This window comes from Protopterus annectens, chromosome 4.part0, assembly GCF_019279795.1.
Source record: "Protopterus annectens isolate FY-2018-M chromosome 4.part0, PAN1.0, whole genome shotgun sequence".
Lineage (NCBI taxonomy): Eukaryota > Metazoa > Chordata > Ceratodontiformes > Protopteridae > Protopterus > Protopterus annectens.
The window spans coordinates 379,553,593-379,573,384 of record NC_056733.1 but is presented as its reverse complement, the minus strand read 5'-3'; positions in this window follow the sequence as shown (position 1 = coordinate 379,573,384).

Sequence of the window (19,792 nt, the reverse complement as noted above, 5' to 3'; positions counted from 1 at the left end):
GTGAGAGTCACACAAAAGCTGGAATTCCTTTACATTGCTTATAGTCACACCTCTTTTTATTAGTAAACATCAATAAATCACAAACCAAGAAAGGATTGCTTAGATAAGCTCTGAATTGTCCTCTCTGTATTCATTGTGAATTTATAGCTGACTAGGCCCCTGGGGATGGCTAGAGTCTGCCACTCTAAAACCTATCCTTTTCTAACAACTAATAGTAAAAATTAAAGGTAAAACAACAAAATATAAATCAAAGTAAATCTTATTGTCTACAAACTATCCCTTCCTTCCTACAAGCAGTGAAAAGCAGTGATAAAAAATAAAATATAAATTCAGATAAATGCAAAATTCCCAAATGCCACACAGCAAACCAACAGAGTTCAGAAACAGTGTTGTAAAAAAAAATCATCATTGTAAAAAAATCAATAATGTCAGTCACCATATATGGTGACTGACATAAATTCAGATAAAAACATTTCTTATCAAGTTACTGCCCGGTGAATCAGAAACCAATAGAAGATTGTTTAGATAAGCTCTGTATATGTAGCTTGAGATGGTGCACATGGTACATTATAGCCTCAGCGTAAGAGGGCTGTGAGGCACGAGCGTGCGGTAATATCTGTATTATACATATCCCAAAGGACTTTATTGTCTTATGAAACCTGCACTTTTATTTTTTGCTGTTTGAATTTTACATTTAGCAGCTTATGTATAATAATTATAGATTTTGTAGTTTATTTTAATGCAAATAGATCCTCTGGCTATTTTAACTAATTTATTACTGTTCATGGTTGTATCTTTTTAAACTGTGTGGAATTCTAGTATAAAGTTTTCAAAGTAGTCAGTTAAGAGGACCCTTCTGGCAAATTGCTGTGTGCTACTGCATAGTCTAGTTTTGAAATAGGTAGTAACACAACATAACACATCAGCAGAGTTCTGGTAGTTGAATGAGTCCCAGTGAGGAGACTTACATATCAGTAGTACAGGATTTCATAAACATAATCAGTAGTGCAGTATTGCATAAACATATATACTATTTTCCAGATAGCACAGCTTTAAAAGTATTCACAAGAGTAATGATTTTGGTAGCAATTCCAAGAACTGAAAGATGTATTCAAACAATAATGCTGTCCCATCCTCAACCATGTTTAGTAGGTTTAGCAGATGAGATGCATGCTGCATCCAAAATGCTTGTTGCATTCTAAAATATTCAGAATGTTAATCATTTGCTGGCAACTTCCAAGAACTCAAAAATGCATGTATGTAAGCAAAAATACCCCCCAATCACATCATATTTTAAGTTGATTTAGTTTATGGTGCTTGTTTCTTTTAATTAATTGTGCTTCTAAAATAATTTTTGACTGTGTTTTATTTTTATTTTAATATAAATGTATCATCAAATTTACTTCTTAGGTCAAACATTACCTAAGAGTCTTTCTAGTGCATTTATATATATGTAATTTAACTTCTAGATTAGAGTAGAAGTTTTCTGTTGCTAAGATGACTATTTTTTATGATACTTGCTTTTTGACTTTTCCAAACCTGCTTCATTCTCTGTTTCTGGAACTTATGCTTTCACTTTCTTCAGGAGACTGGGTTTATCTTTCTGGATGTTTTTTTACTGTGTCTAATCAGGTAATGTAGTTAAATTGCAGTTTTTAATAACATGCTTTTATTACTGTAAAGCAACAGTGCAGCTAGGGTGGGGAAACGAGGGCATTTGTTCTGGCCACAAGGTATTAAGGGACATATGAGAGTCATGGCTTAGTGGTAGGTCATACAGACTAGTGTTACCAAGGTCCTGGGTTCGAGACTGACAGTAGGAATTTATTTAAGGTTGGGAGGGTGGCCTAATGGTTAAGGTGTTTGCCTTACAAACACAAGGTACAGGGTTTGAGTTTCACAAGGGATAATTGGCTAGGCTTAAAATGGCTCGCAAGGGCAGTTAGCTTAGTACTACTCTATGAACCTATGAACCTAATCACCCAATCCTGATCACTCTTTAGTGCATATCCGCTTTTAAAAGATGGTATTGCATTTGCAGTCAAATCTGAGCTCTGTAGTGATATCTGCATCGTCTAAACTGTAGCAACTGTTTGTTATGCTGCCAAGTGATTCAGAGAATGGATCGACTACATAAATTGGCATGGATGGCCATGATAATTAAATCAACCAAAATACTGCAGTCATCCATTATAGTTAACTGGAAAGACTATGTTGCAGGTAAGTTTATAGAAGTTCAGTGTAAAAATAGTTGTGGTGGTGGTGATGGTGGTGTGTGTGTGTGTGTGTGTGTGTGTGTGTGTGTGTGTGTGTGTGTGTGTGTGTGTGTGTGTGTGTGTGTCTGTCTGTCTGTCTGGTAGCCTGGATCATCACAGTATGAATGCCTGCATGTGTGTATGGAGAATGGCAAAGGGTGGTACCCGTGCCAAAGTAGTGCATAGACCTCCAGTGGTAATTACCAATAAAAAGCATTGACATTATTTACCAGTGAATCAGACACATGCCAATTAGCTGATAATTTATTTTACATTTGTTTACTGGGAAAGTCTGACTGGGATAAGACCCATTTTCAGAGAAGGCCCATGGAGAAAAGCTCCACATACAGAGATTATACAAAAAACTTATACAAGAAATTATACAAAACTTACACAAGAAATTATACAAAAAAAATATACAAGACATACAGTACAGCAGAAATTACATTCTATATTATTATAGCTGACATTTGTATTATACAATCGTCTGATATAATTCCTTATTATAGTGTAGACATTGTAGTTTCTCAAAGTAAGCTGAAGAAGGGTTTCTAAAGGGGGAAATTAGGTAGGAAAAGATGAGGTTAGAGATTATCTAGACATGAGAGAAAGCATAGATTATGAGGTGGCCAGGGAAGAAGAAAAAGTATGACAAGAAACTATTTCTCACTACAGCTAAAGCTGTGAATCACAAATTTATGTCACCACATAAGTTGACCTACCTGCCCTAATAAGTTTACAAGAACATTAATGATTCTTTCTTAGTCACAGTGACTTTGTTATTTCATTCTTTTTTTATTTTTTGTTATGCAGACTTGGGTGCTCATTTCTGATGTTTGTTGCTGTTTCTATTGATTAACTTTATTTTTTTATGTACTTCTATGACAGATTTTTCTTGGTAAATAACTTTTCAAGATGGTGGTAGTTTATTGGATTATGACATTTGTGAGGGAGTAGAGACTGAGTGATGAGGTCTAGGTGGTTTATATTAGCTTTTTCCCATGCATGGAAGAGATACGATGCACACGTAGCTAGATATATGGTTGGTCAGTTTTCCTTGTCCATTTTTCCATTTTATATACATAAATACACACAATGTGTGCGTGTGTGTGTGTGTGTGTGTGTGTGTGTGTGTGTGTGTGTGTGTGTGTGTGTGTGTGTGTGTGTGTGTGTATGTGTGTGTGTTAAGTATGTGCATGTACATTTCAACATATAAATAGCATAATGCTTTTTACCGGCCAGTTTTAACTCTACGTACATAAGATTTCAGATTTCAGTGTAATTTTTTTCATCTAGAATATTATAGCAACAGTATAGGAGTACTTGTAGGAATTAATTAAATACTACAGATAGTATATCTGTATAGGTGGCAGTATTCTATATTATAGATGCCCTCTTTGCACAGTATATCCACAGCTGGCCAAGATGAAACTTTTCAAGTGTCAGTTGCCCAAAGCACAAGATGCCGAGGAATATAATGTTCAATGCTGTACTCCATTAGAAATTACTGCTTGTTTGATTTCTGAATATGCACCAGCAATGATTCCCTTCTTTGGGAGATGTCTCCCTTCTTTGAGTTGCTGCAGCTGTAGAGTTGGTATATATATATATATATATATATATATATATATATATATATATCTATATATATGGGTCTACTTATCTTTATCTTTATCGAAATTTTTTCACAATCTCGAAAAAGAAAAGTAAGACCCCACTTCCGCGAAAGTGCACTACAATGAAAGTGCACTTTCGCAAAAGCCGATTCACCGAACTGGAAAAAAAAGAAAATACTGTAAACACTGTTTTGCGGGGGGGGGGGCAAGCCCCGCCTGCACCCCTCTACTTAAATATACTAACTCTGAGATCGCATTACAGTGGGGAAAAGGATATATTTCCTTATCCCCACTGTAACATGCTTCGGCTAATTGTCTTTTGCGAAAGTGCACATCCGATGTAGTGCACTTTCGCTTAAGTGGGTTCGACCTTCTGTTTGTTGATAAAGTGTGCTTTCGATAAACATAAAAAGACCCATGTGTGTATATATATATATATATATATATATATATATATATATATATATATACGTGTGTGTATGTTCTGGGGTAAAGGGGCTTGCCTTCTACAAAAAACACAAAGTTAACTCTGCCATTATTTTTCAGCATTCCTCATACCTGGGTTTTTGCCATTCAGTGTTCCATAGTTGAACCTTCTTGCACAAAGTTTAAGCATGTTGTGTGTTCTCTTACAAAATATAGGAAATGGATTGTAACAGTTAAATTAGAGGTGTTTTTCTGATAGTTGTTTGGTATGAATGCAGAAGAATGGGGCTTAGTGGAAGAGTTTGCTACAAAAGCAGAACAATTTTGTTACTATGTTTTTTTTTTCTTACAATGGGTTGATTTGCTTTATCTACAAATTCTTAATCAGGGATTTCATTTACCCAAGTATTAATTGGCACACTTACACCCCTAAAATAGATATACGTTTCCTAGACTTTGTTAATACCACTACACTAAAGCAAACTGTAAACTACCCACACTAGGCCATAATATCCTTGACCTAGTCCTTAGCAACCTTGCTCCTACCTATACCTCACCCTGCATCTTCTCATCCCTGGTTATATATGACCAAATGTCAGTCATTTTATCTGCCAAGCCTAATGGTACCACCATTACCACCCACAGAGAACATCTTTAGGTACTTCACCACCTTGTAGAAAATCTATGCAAAGTTCTCAGCAATCCTCTGAAAATGGATCCAAAAGCCTTGCTGCATTCACCTATGACTTTTACCAGCACCTAAACAGCAGCATAGAAAAGTCAGTAGTCGGTACCTATCTAGCCTAAACATTATGGTGAATTCAGGAATAGACCCTCTCTAAAGAAGCACCCTTTTCAATAAACTGTATAACAAAAGAATGGAAATAGTTAAAAGTAAGAAATCCCTAGTCCCTTATCTTGGGATCATACCAAAACATATCAGCAAGGAATGTAAGAGAATTATTAGAAAATATAATGCACAGTATGAGCAAAAGGCTGCTACAGATACCAAAATAGCAATATTTCTTCAGTTATATCAGGAAATTAAAGAATGATGTTGAAGAATACAGTGAGCTCATAATACTATTACATACTCTAATCTTAGTAATATAGCCAATATATTAGCAGAAAAGGTAGTGTTAACTTTAGCCATCTATGCATATTGCTGATAGCAGTATCCCTGGAAATTTGGTTACTTGTTAAATCACCTTAGAACCTTGTCAAAGTCTAAAAATAATACTTCCATGGGACAAGACAACATACCAGGCCATGTTTTCATTGGTACCAAGTATGCATTATTAGAGCTGCTACTTAATCTGGTCATCCTCAGCCTGTCTACATGGTTTGGGCCTGATGCTTGTTAAACAGCCACTGCAAATCCTAAAAAGGATGGTGGCTCCTCTACAGGCCATTGTACTTATAAACCTGTCAGCCCCACTTGCCTTATATGCAAAATCACCGAGCATATCATAGCAGAGTTATTTATGCAGACGTAGGCAACTTAACATTTCTTGACCCCAATCAATTTTTAAACACCTTTATTGAATTATCACTTGTGACATAGGCAAATTTACATTTATACAAAAGTAATCAAACTGCATTAACAAGTTAAAATTAACAAACATTATGCTTCACATATATTGTTATATATCATATAACCTAAGCAACATTACATAAATTATTCAATTTCTGCCCCTTTTAAACAAGAAATATCTTTATTAAACCATCATTTACAGCATAAGCAATCATAAATTTATATAAATGAAAACAAACCACTCCAACGCAATCCTAATTGCAAGCATTTTACATCACAAACCATATTGACACACTCCCAGATGCAGACATTATACATCACTTATAATCTACCCAATCATTGTCAGTCAAATATTACATAGATCATTTAAGTCCTGTCTTCTTCTAAACCTCATTCGTCCCCTGTATGTATTGTTCCCACTTTGCACAATTCCCATTTTTTCCTATGTAGTTTGCTCCTACCCTTGTCTAAACTTCTCAGTTCCAGTTGTTTTATCTCTGTTAGTCAATTTGGCTTTGTAAAGGGCAGGTCCTGTCTCTCATATCTTCTTTGTTTCTTTGAAATGTTTCAATGGCTGTCAACAGTAGTTTCTCGGTATACCCTACTTATGTTGATCTGGCCAAAGCTATTGTTATTACTCACCTTGCTGATATTATTAAAAATAAGACAAACATACTTTTTTATTTTATTATTTATTTATTTATTTATTTATTTATTTTATTTGTCTTTGTTTACCAGGAAAGTCCAACTGGGTAATGCTCATTTTCAGCAGAGGCCCAGGGAAAAAAGCTGCATTTGCTTACATTGCATTATATTAAGTTCCAGTCAAACACAGAGTAGTTACATTTCTGTTTACATTTATACACAAACAGTAGTTTCATTTCTATTTCTATTTATAATGTAAGCCTTGTAGGTTCATAGGGTGTTTACTAGGCTAATGACCACTGTGAAGGCTGCCACCCTAGCTAGATAGACTTTTGTAGATAATTCTGTCATTTGTAAATATTAATATAAGCCACAGGCTTGGTCTCTTAAATGGAAGAAAATTGTGTTACATGTTGAATGTCAAAAATGTAACAACAGTGCACTCTGCTGGAAGAAATGTGATAAGTCAAGCCTGGTATGATTGTTTGATCTCAAACTTGGAGCCGTGATGTCTGGACCAACAGATTATTTCTATTGTTTTGAGACCAGAGTTAATTGCTAGATTTTTACATATATAATGTCTTTAATTGCTGTGGTTTCCTGACCAGGTGCAAGATCAAAGCTATGTTAAACTCTGAGTTTCTGTTAGCCTGGGAAACCAGAGAAGTGTCAAGAGTGATGTAATGTGAAGCAGTACTGTGTTATCAATTTAAGGACAGAAAGAAAGGAGCATTTTTGGATTTTGTCTGAAGCTGATAACTCATCAGTACTCTGCTTTTGCTTTGTATGCAAGTTTATTTAGAACTGTGATTGCTCTTAGGAAAAGATAGAAAATAGTAAGATTAATCTAGCTGTTTTCTATATATATGTCAGAACTATTTTACAATATTATTTTAAGCATTTTCCTGTGATGTCTGAACTCTTGACTAGCACTGTGTAGTAAGAATCATTGTCTTGTGTTTTTATTATTTATTATTAAATATGCTTAAACCTTTCAACTGTGGCTGTTTTGTGTAGAGATAATTTAAGCTCTGGAGTACATTGCATGTACATAGTGATACTGTACAAAGCCACTACAATAGTCTTGCTGCTCAGTCACACTTACTATTTGGATAATAGTATTGCACAGTAATAATTGGGCACCCTTTGGTATGGGCCTTATTAGTAGCTGACATTAGTGGTTGGTGGCAGCTGGTACTACCTTATAGACTGGCAGGAAGGGGCATAGCTAGTGAACCTGTGCCAGCCTTCCCCATGAGTATGTGTATTTGTATATGACTCATATCTTAAAGAGTGTGTGTGTGTGTGTGTGTGTGTGTGTGTGTGTGTGTGTGTGTGTGTGTGTGTGTGTGTGTGTGTGTGTGTGTGTGTGTGTGTGTGTGTGTGTGTGTGTGGCAGCTACTTGGGCAGGGACATGAAGCACTGGCTGAACAGAGAGGGCACTGGAGGTTTTAGCTTGACCACTAGGCTGAGATCTGTACCCTATGGCTGTGCCAGTGGGGAGTCTTATTGGGGATCTGGAGAGAAAGGGAGAAATTAGCCCCAGACTGACTGTGATCTCTGTGTGCTCTTAAAGGAAATTGTACTTTACTGTGTGTGTGTTTGTTATCCTTCCAAAATGTGGAGGTCCCTCACTGGTGTTAGTGGTGAGGATTGAGGCTCCTTGATTACTGGGCCAGGGCCTGGGCATTACATATTAATTGTTTGGCAGTGGTGGGATATCCACACCACATATTAATTGGTTGGCAATTGGCTTGTAGTGGTGTGGATAGTGAATTCCTGTAGCTTGTGTAAGATGATCTCTGAAGGTGTTTTTGTACTTTTGTACTCTAAATCAACCATGCAATGAATATTCAGAGTTCAGATCACAATTGTTTTATTTCTTTTCTTAGCTTAGTTAGTCAGGGAGAGCAGGCAAGCATGTCAGCAGAGGAATATGGCAAGCTGACAAGGAGCCAATTGGCTGAGATGTGCCAGGTAAAGGGACTGGTGCATGGAAACCTGACTAAGGCAGACATGAATGCAGCTTTGGTCACAGCTGCATCAGAAAACAGCAATTAGGAGGGTGATCAGACTGGCCGTGGAGATGTACAACACTCAGAGAATGAACAGCTCAACCTTTCTTCAGAGGACTTAAAAATCCATCTGGAGCTAAAGAGACTTGAGTTAGAGGCCAGGCATTTGGAAACAGAAGCAGCAGAGAGACTGAGACATCTACAGGCTGAGGAGAATGAGAAATTGCTATGCCTGGAAGTTGAGGAGAAGGAAAGGCAGAGGCAGCACAAAAAGGACATGTTGACTCTTCTCCAGAGTCATGGAGGTAATGGGGAAGGGAGTAACAGAACCCCAGAAGCACAAAAGGTTAGTAAATGTCTTCCACAGTTTACAAAGGGGGATAATTTTGATAGTTTCATTCATATGTTTGAGAGGGCATGTAAACAGTATGATGTTGACCAAAGGCTCTGGGTACAGTTCCTGACCCCCTTAATCTATGGTAAAGCTATAACTGTGTTGTATAAACTTTCTGATCATAAATTGTTTTGATTATACTGCTGTTAAGAATTGTCTGTCAGAATTTTTTAAGCTAACACCTGAAACTTATAGGAAAAAGTTTTGTGTGCAGAGACGCAAGGGAGATGAAAGTGTGTGTGAATATGTTGCTGAACTGAGCACTTATTTTCATATGTGGGTGAATGGATGTCAGGTCACTACTTCTGAAGGGCTGGCAGACTTTTTGGTGAGGGAACAAGCCCTTAGCACTTTGCCTGAGGACATGAGGATCTGGTCAGCTGATAGACAATGTGCTACTTCAGATGAGTTGGGAAAGAAGGGAAACCTATACCTAGCAACAGGATATCCCTGCACAGGAAAGGCACCCCCAGTACTGCGCATGGGTCTAAAGGAACCCATGGTGGGCAGCCCAGACTGCCCCAACAGAATCTGCCAGTAGCAGGGGGAGCTACTAGTCCAGGTACATGTCCAGGACCTAGGGTTAAATGTTTTGAATGCAACCAGTGAGGCCATGTGGCATACAGATGTCCACAGATGCAAGGTGGAGAACAAAAGGTGAAGTAGTCAGTAAGTGGTAAAGACAAAATACCAATAGTAGGTTGTCTCGAGACAACAAGGGTACTGAACTACCAGCCTGCAGATCTCCTGATAGGGAAGGATTTGGATGAGTCAGTACCATGTGTTAATGCCGTTACACACAGTCAGGCTTCGGGACAAGCATCTGAGTCTGGTAGCCTGGGGCAGACCCAGATATACTGCATACTTGCAGCCAGGACTGGTGAGGTGGTTACTTCAGGGAGGGAGCTAATCTGTATCAGTGAGACTGAAGGTGAGCCACAGCTGCTTGTGGGTACTGATGTTCCCTTGAACAGAGTGACTACAAAGGTAGAGGTGAGTAGTAGTACCCTGGCTGACAGTGAGGCATCACTGTCAGAGGATGCCAGACTTCCTGTGGAAGGGGAGCTGGGAAGGGTTACAAAGAGAGAGTTGTGACAGGCTCAGCTCTCAGACCATACATTGCAAGGCCTAAGGCAGGTAGCTAGTGAGGCACCCGATTCTCAAAGGAAGGGGGGATTTGTATACTGGGACAAAAAGTTACTGTATAAAGAGTGAACCCCTGAGTGAGGGCTAAAAGGTGAGAGGATACAGCAGTTGGTAGTGCCTAGAGCCTACCATCTGGCACTTCTAGCCATAGCCCATGATATTCCCTTGGCAGGTCATTTCAGCATCAAACATACAAAAAGACATATTATGCAGAATTTCTTTTGACCTGGAATTTCCAGAGATGTAACAGGGTACTGCAGGAGATGTGAGCAGTGCCAAAATGTAGGCAAGGTAGGAGATAAGGTGAAAGCTCCTTTAATGCCTTTGCCTGTGATTGAGGAACCATTTCAGAGGGTAGCTATGGATATTGTGGGACCTTTGAGTACCGCAAGTTCCACAGAGAACAAGTACATCCTAGTGGTAGTAGATTATGCTACAAGATACCCTGAGGCAGTGGCTTTGCCCTGCATTGAGGCAAAAAAGGAGGCAAATGCTTTGTTAGATATTTTCAGCAGGGTAGGTTTCCCAAAAGAAATACTGACTGACAGAGGTGCAAATTTCATGTCAGACATCTCCAGACTAATGATCTTGTTGAGTGGTTAAACTCTACAGTCAAGTCCATGCTACAGGCATTTGCAGACCAATTTAAGAGGGAGTGGGACAAATATTTTTCCCATCTGTTGTTTGCTTACAGAGAAGTTCTCCAGGAATCCACAGGTTTTTCACCCTTTGAGTTGCTGTATGGACATAGGGTGAGGGGATCACTAGATTTAATTTGTGATGAGTGGGAGGGTGAGTGTGAATCTCACAAGGAGTCTGTTGTGGCATATGTCCTAAACCTCAGGACAAGCCTCAGGGAACTCATGGGCTTGGCCCAGGAGAAACTGGAAGAAGCCCAACAATAGAAAAGGGTATGGTATGACAGGAATGCTCGAGCTAGAGAGTATGCTGTAGGGCAGCAGGTAATAGTTTTCATTCCTGTCAGAAACAACAAGCTGCAATCAGCTTGGGAGGGACCCTACAAGGAGGTAAGTGATGTTAACTACATGGTAGAACTGCTAGGCAGGAGGCAGGAGCACAAATTGTACCATGTTAACATGCTGAAATCTTACCATGATAGGGGGGCTTGTGTTGAGTATTTGCAGTGGATTGCAGAAGGAGTCTGAGGGAGATCTGGTGACTGATCTCCTCAGTGAGGCTCGGACTGAAACCTCAGTGGAAGGGGTAGTGATGTCCCAGCAGCTATCTCCTACCCAGGTTCAAAAACTCCGAGCAGTGTTACGGGAGTTTGGGGATGTGTTCACTGGGAAACCAGGGTGCACCCATTTGGTGTAGTATCAGGTGGATACAGGACCCGAAAAGCCTATTAGGCGTGCCCCTTATAGGGTGCCTGAGAGAGTCAAAAAGACTCTGAGGGAGGAGATATAGGAGATGTTGGAACTAGGGGTAATTCAAGAGTCCAACAGTCCATGGGCCTCCCCAGTGGTGCTGGTCCCAAAGATGAATGGCAGAACCAGGTTCTGTGTGGACTACAGGAAATTAAACAGTCACACAGAGTCAGATGCTTACCCCATGCCTAGGACAGATGAGGCCCTAGAACAGCTGGGTGGGGCTAAGTATCTTACAACCATTGACCTTACCAAGGGTTATGTCAGGTGTCCTTGACTCCCAGTGCTAGAGACAGGTCAGCCGTTGTGACTCCTTTTGGCTTGTATGAGTTCACAAAGATGCCCTTTGGGATGAGAAATGCCCCAGCAACTTTTCAGAGGCTGGTAGATCACATCCTAGCAGGAGCAGAAGGGTTTGCTCTTGCTTACTTAGATGAGATTGCCATCTACAGCCGCTCCTGGCAAGAGCACCTTCAACATGTCAGGGAGGTGCTGGGCAGACGACAGAGGACAGGGCTGGCAATTAAGCCCAACAAATGTCAGGTAAGTATGGCAGAGATCTCCCACCTGGGACATAGAGTGGGGAGTAATAAGATCAGGCCAGAATCTGCCAAAGTGGAAGCCATTCAGGCGTGGCATGCACCTGTTCCCAAAAAAGCAGGTGAGGGCATTCTTAGGGACATCAAGGTACTACAGAAAGCTCATCCTCAATTAGAGTACCATAGCTGCTCCCCTCACAGATCTGGCAAGGAAAAACAGGCCAGATAAGGTAGTGTGGACCACAACATGTGAGCAGGCATTCCAGAAGCTTAAAAAAGCTTTGGGAGGGCCCCACTGTGTTAGCCAGTCCAGATTACAGCAAAGAATTTGTTGTGCAGGTAGATGCTTCAAACCATGGGGTGGGGGCTGTACTTAGCCAGATTTCTTCAGAAGGAGAAGAACACCGAGTGTCTTTTCTCAGTTGTAGGCTTCTGCCTAGGGAGGAATGTTATGCAGCCGTAGAAAAGGAATGTCTAGTCATACTGTGGGCACTGCAGAAACTTCAGCCTTATCTGTATGGAAGAAAACTCACTGTAGTTACAGATCTCAATCCCTGAACATGGTTACACCAAGCCAGCCAGCAAAATGTCAAGTTGCTAAGATGGAGCCTAGGGTTGTAAACATATGATATGTCAGTGCAGCACCCAGTAGAGTTAGCAACTCCAATGTAGATGGGCTATCAAGACAGGGAATGGGGTAAGGTGTTTCCAGATAGACCTAACCCTCTCAAGCAAGGTTTCTCAAAGATCACTTGAAAAACTAGCTTGAGTTCTCTGGGGGGGGATATGTGAAGGCTGCCAGCCTAGCTAGATTTTGTAGATAATTCTGTCATTTGTAAATATTAATATAAGCCACAGGATTGTTCTCTTAAATGGAAGAAAATTGTGTTAAATGTTGAACATCAAAAATGTAACAACAGTGCACTCTGCTGGAAGAAAGCTGATAAGTCAAGCCTTGTATGACTGTTTGATCTCAAACTCAGAGCCATGATGTCTAAACCAGCCAATTCTTTCTATTGTTTTGAGACCAGAGTTAATTGCTAGATTGTACATATATATAATGTCTTTAATTGCTGTGGTTTCCTGACCTGGTACAAGATCAAAGCTGTGTTAAACTCTGAGTTTCTGTTAGCCTGGGAAACCTGAGAAGTGTCAAGAATGATACAATGTGAAGCAGTACTGTGTTATCAATTTAAGGACAGAAAGAAAGGAGCATTTTTGGATTTTTCTAAAGCTGACAACAACTCACCAGTACTCTGCTTTTGCTCTATATGTAAGTTTATTTAGAACTGGGATTGCTGTTAGGGAAAAGATAGAAAACAGTAAGTTTAGTCTAGCTGTTTTCTATATTTATGTCAGAACTATTCTACAGTATTATTTTAAGCATTTTCCTGTGATGTCAAAATTCTTGACTAGCACTGTGTAGTAAGAAGTATTGTCGTGTGTTTTTATTATTTATTATTAAATATTTTAAACCTTTCAATTGTGGCTGTTTTGTGCAGAGGTAATTTAAGCTCTAGAATACATTGCATATACATATAGTGAGATATTGTACAAAGCCACTCCAATAGTCTTGCTGCTTAGTCACACTTACTATTTGGATAATAATATTGCACAGTAATAATTGGGCACCCTTTGGTAAGGGCCTTATTAGTAGCTGATATTAGTGGTTGGTGGCAGCTGGTACTACCTTACAGGCTGGCAGGAAGGGGCATGGCTGGAGAACCTGTGCCAGCCTTCCCCAGGAGTGTCTGTGTTTTTGTATATAACTCATATCTTAAAGAGTGTGTGTGTGTGTGTGTGTGTGTGTGTGTGTGTGTGTGTGTGTGTGTGTGTGTGTGTGTGTGTGTGTGTGTGTGTGTGTGTGTGTGTGTGTGTGTGTGTGTGTGTGTGTGTGTGTGTGTGTGTGTGTGTGTGTGTGTGTCACCTACTTGGTAGGGACATGAAGCACTGCTTGGACAGAGAGGGTGCTGGAGGTTTCAGTTTGACCACTAGGCTGAGATCTGTACCCTATGACTGTACCAGTGGGGAGTCTTATTGGGGATCTGGAGAGAAAGGGAGAAACCAGCCCCAGACTGACTGTGATCTCTGTGTGCTCTTAAGGGAAATTGTACCTTACTGTGTGTGTATTTGTTATCCTTCCGAATGTGGGATGCCCCTTACTGGTGTGAGTGGTGAGGATTGAGGCTCCTTGATTACTGTGCCAGGACCCATATATCACAACCACAAGAGCCTTTCTAAGCCTAGCCATCCATCCCAGGTCTCTGACCACTTTTGGTACCCTTGATAAGTGTAAGCAGAGTCTTGGGAAATTAAACATTTACAAGCAGGGGCCTAGGAGTTAAAACAATATAGTTCTTGCATCTGTTAGAGACTTAGGTGCCAAGCCAGGGATGAATTTCCTGTTCCACATCCACTGGTCCAAGTTACCTATGAATTGGGTTAGGGAGGAACTCTGCTTTGCATGGATGAATAACCTGTTTCAGAGAAGGGGTTGTCTCTGAGATGCATACCTATCTCTCCATCATGTCCTATTTATATCACAGACAAGGTTAAAATCTTTAGAATGGGTAATTCTGGTTCTGTTTGTTTTGCAGATATGCAGGAGGTCCATCAGAGTGGGGTCTGACAATTCCCTATATGCCAGGCATAGATCTCCCCTCAACAGCCTGTAGGTGACAGAATACAGGGATAAGGTCTTGAGGCAGTCTGCATAGGACATTTTACTTATGCCCTGTATTTTTTCAGGGAGGAACCTTTGTGGACATTCCATTTGTTGGATATCCCTGGTTTGGTACATACCAAAGGGGGCACTGTACTCAATGATAGGTCTAATGGATGCCAAATACAGTAGAACAATGACTTACTTGGACCTCAGTGCCATACCTTTGTTTATAAGTTGCCGAACATAGAATAATTTCCTCACTACTGTAGACATATGATGGTCAAAGGATAGATTACTGTTAATGTGTGTTCCTAAGTCCCTCACTATTGGGTGAACTCTAAGGGGTGTGTTTTCAATATGATAGTTACCAGGGGTGGATGTCTTCCCAAAGGATACTCTTATGCATTTATTGACATTTAGTTTTAGTCCATGGCTCTGACACCAGTTGTTTGTCTGTCTCAGCCCTTTCTGGAGAAAATTTGTGTCTGTGTAGGATTCAATGACAGATCCTAATTTGCCATCATTTGCAAATTTAGTTAGACTGAGACCATTGACATTGGCCTTAACTTCAGAGAAGTAAATGTCAAAAAGGAGCGGTCCGAGGACTGATCTCTGAGGGACATAATTTGTCACTGCCCTCTTTCTGGAGGTGGACTTCCCAATTCTAACTTCCTGGGTCCTGCTTGTGACCCAGTTGGCTATCCACTGGGTAACATACGGGTTTGTACCTAATTTTTTGAGTTTGTCAACAATTCTGGAGTGGGGTATTGTGTCAAATGCCTTGGCCAAGTCAAGATAGACAGCGTGAACCATTTTGCCCTCATCAATTGCTTTGGTGACCTTCTCAAAGAACACTGCCAGGTTGAGTAGGTATGATCTGCCATTGATGAAACCAAGCCGGGTTGAGTCCAGTGTCTGGAGGTTTACTATATCATTATTGATCATTTCCATGATAATTCTTTCCATGGTTTTACATAAAAGGCTAGTGTGACTTATGAGTCTGCAGTTTCCAGGGTCTGTAGATGGCCCACCTTTGTGCAGAGGGTTGACTGCTAATGTTCTCCATTCCTGAGGCACAAAGTCTGTTTGAAGGCTACCATTAAACAGCAATTTCTGATGGCCTGATAGGTCATGGTTCATGTTATTTAGAAGGCATCTTGGGATATTGTCTGGGCCCATCGATACAGTGTTCTTGGCCTTAGAGAGAGCATTAAGGACCTGTTCCCTAGTGATAGCACAGGGAGTTATATTTGTTGGTATTTCCTGAGGGAAGGTTGTGTTATCCACTGTGTTACAAATTGACTATCAAACAGATCCCATGTTGTTGCTAGGACTTTTTTGAACATTAAAGTGTAACTAGTTGAGTACCATATGGGTCAAAGTTAGGACCTTTCGTATTTAGCATTTATTTTGCAGACATTCAATCCAACATCCCAGAAGTATGCCGGGCAGTGGTATCCACTCATCTTCTGGAAGGACTGGAATATGCACATACCTGGTATATGGAAAATAGTCTCAAACTCAGTATAAAAAAGTATATAGTGTTAGCATTTGGCAAAAAGCTGTTCTCCCCTCATAAGTTATAAATCAGTACAATGTTCAGAAAGATGCTGTTTTAAGAGATCTGGATATTTATGTGGACAACTCTTTTTCATTCAATCATCGTGTTTCCCCTATAGTTAAAAAAATCTTCTATCTGATCCAGTTATTTTCCAAATGAATGTCTTCCAAGATCCAAAAAAGAATTCTACCATTCTACCCTTCCCTCATCATTCCCATCATTAAATACAGTGCCCCCATTTGGTATGTATAAATCCAAGCATGTCTCTCAAATGAAAAGGCTTCAAAGATACCTAATCAAGAAAATTATATGCCTAAATCCTATAACTATCCTGTTACATTAGCATGACTCATACGTAGTAGCCAGCTGTGTGCTCCAAGGTGGTATGTCTCACTTTTTGAGCCACGAAAGACCCCATCTTGTTTGACCTCCTGTTTCTTTGCAAAATGGGTGGATCTACAAATAACAGCACTAGGATTCTACATTTAAATCAGCAAATAAATGTTTTTTTATAGATCATTTTACTAATTTTATTTTGCTGTTAGGAAAGTATTCTTAGTTACATTTCACAAGTATAAATCTTGCTACAGATGATCTGCAGCTTTTTTATTGATTACACTTTTTTATGTTGTCTCTGTTGTGCAGTAGCTATTTTTATGTGCATGTTTCAGTCTGACACTTTTTTTACTTGGAGAGGACAGGTAGTTCAATATGGTGAGGAAGGTTGAATTAAAATGAATAACTACTTCAGCTAAAGGTTGGGTTTTTAATGGTTCTTAGTTGCTATGTTTAAGAACAGGCAATAAGCTTTCCTTACTAATTTTAGTCTTATTTCTAGTTCATATTTTTTTTTACATTTAAGTCAGTACCATAAGTAGGGTAGGGCAAAGGGGGTCACTGTCCAATGTGAAAGGTTTTAGGAGGTGTTATTGGCAGGTGCCGATGGTGTGAGACTGGAGTTCTGGTATTCTTTTATGGCTGAAGTATTGAAGTAATCAGTGTACTCAGTGTGTGGTGATCTAACTGTAACAAGATGCTTGCTTTATTTGTTACATATTGTTGAATTTGCAATAGGTAGCTTGCTGTAATTGTAAAGCAGAAGAGCTGTTTTTGTCTTCAACTTTGAGAGAATGTTTATTTTTTTTGCTTCTCAGCTTTGAGTTGAGGGAATGCACAAGTATGGGAAACTGCATAGCATGCCAGGGTACTAGATGACCCAGCTACAGTTCTAATTTAAGGTTATGATTGCTATATGCATGCAGATAATCAGCATAAGTATTTTTCCTCTGTAAGGTGTTAAACTTCTGCATTTGTATAACTAGATGATTATTATAATGGGTACTGCACAGAGCATGGTGATTATGCTCTGATATTCAGAAAAAGACAAATTAGTTACAGTCTAGAATGGTACAAAACCACATCTTAACAAATGTTAAACACCCCCTGTTTAAGTTAAGGTCTGGTCTCACACTAGGCAGTAAAATCTGCCAGTACTGACCAGCAAATGACAGTGGCAGAATAAAAGATCTGTTTCTGCCTGCTGTCCATACCAGTAACATGTCCCTGACTTCCTATTATAAATTTAGAGAGTTATCAGAATAACAAGATGCATGTTCGCTTGCATGTTTTGAAGGATATGAAGTCCGAAACTTAAAAGTATGTCATTATTTCGTAAATTCAATCCTCAGTAATTTGTCCAAAAACCATGGACTTCATGAGGAACAGAACAAACATATCAAGCAAAAATCTGGACATTCTGTGAAAATCTAGACAGTTGAGAGGCAGGAAGGTGAGTGTAACTGTAAGGGACTGTGTTCTATGTTACACTGCCTTCTTGGCTGCACTCACCAACTACTTTACAATTTTAAAAGCCAGTTAAAAACTTAGATCCGTGTACTGCAAAGAATTATGATTGGGTCAGAGAGTGTAACCTATTATTATGTGTTTTTAACATGGATGCCAAGATTTACTTCTTGAGCTTCACTCTTGAGGTGAATTTCTTATCATCCATGTCTCAGGCACATTGGTTAGGCTTGCCAACCTGCTCATAATCCTGTATATTATGTACATATTATGCAATGCATTGTATTACTAATATGTAGCACTGAATCTATTTGTTATATATTCAGATGTTACTCCCTCAGCCCATGTTGTGTCTGAAAAGAGCCTTTGGATCAGCTCACTTACTCATTTAATATATTAAAAGCTCAATACAGTTGTACCAACTGTGCCTTTCACTTTTCTGCCCCCACAAAATGTATTCCATTAGTAGATACCTGAAAAGTTACATCAATAGCATAATGTTTTTTCTTAACATTCCCCCAGATTTACTAATCTTCCATGCAGGACTAGCTTAGTCCTGCATGGAAGAGGCCATTTAGAAGCAGGATGGCAGCGCGTCATGCATATTAAAGAAGGCGCAATGCCTGAGCTCCTAATCTTACACAGAGCGTGTAAGAGTGCAGGGGGTGTGTCTGAGAGCATAGCTCTCAGAATGTACACACCCCCACACTGAAGAACAACAGAAAGCCCAAAAGAATGAGCGAGACCACTCATAGGTATCCGCACACCCCCAGCAACACCCCCCCCAACGTGTACAACAGCAATAGTAAATACACAATATAAATATACCATTTTTATTTTTATGAAACAGATTAAATTTAACCGTAGATGCGCGGGTTTGCCCATCGCTTAGCTATGGTTAATGCAGCTTAAATGGCTGAAGAGGATAACAAATAAGATATAGACAAATGAAGCAGTATAGCAATAGTGTAGTGGGCAGAGCATTCGCCTTATGAACAAGCATTCTCGGTTCGAGTTCCACTGCAGCACTTTCCATGTCAAATCACGTTATGACCAATATTTTAGTTGCATAACCTACTAAATAACATAGATTTGTGAACTAGAGTACTGCATTAAATGCAGATGTGAGGTGTCAATGTCATAATGTTGCAAAGTCCACAGATAAACACATGTGCCCCATACAGTATATGTACACAGGAATCATGGATACAAATGGAAGGTAAAATGTGTAATGAATGATAACTCCATACAGCTTCCAAATCCCCCACCTTCCCAAGAACCATTAGACATTACTGTCTAAATTAGTACAGTGGTAAGTGGGAGTAAGCAAGTGTAAGCAGTAGTAAGCAGTAGTAAGCACTAGTAAATGGGTTTAAGCCCATTTGCATGGGGGTAAGCAATGCACACAGGTTAAGCAATATTGAAACTAACTCTCCATAAGCATATTTAACTGGAGGTTAGCATTGCTTAGCCTCATGCAAACCCGCACAAAGCCTCTTACAAGTGCCGTAATCACTCTGTATCCAACAGCCACTGTTCTGCCCAGCAACGAAATTAACAGCCTTGCAGATTTTGAACCCAAGACCCTACACACTATAGTCACAGTAGTTAACCACCAAGCCATCACAGCAGTACATAAGTGTGAGGTATCACCAAACAAACCCTCTCTATAGTAAAATCAAACTGAACATGTGAAAGGAATCAGTATACAGTCATATGTTCTATAACCTATTACATAACATAAGTATGTGAACTGAAGTACTGCAGTAAGGCCAAATGTGAGGTGTAAATGTAATAGAGTGTTG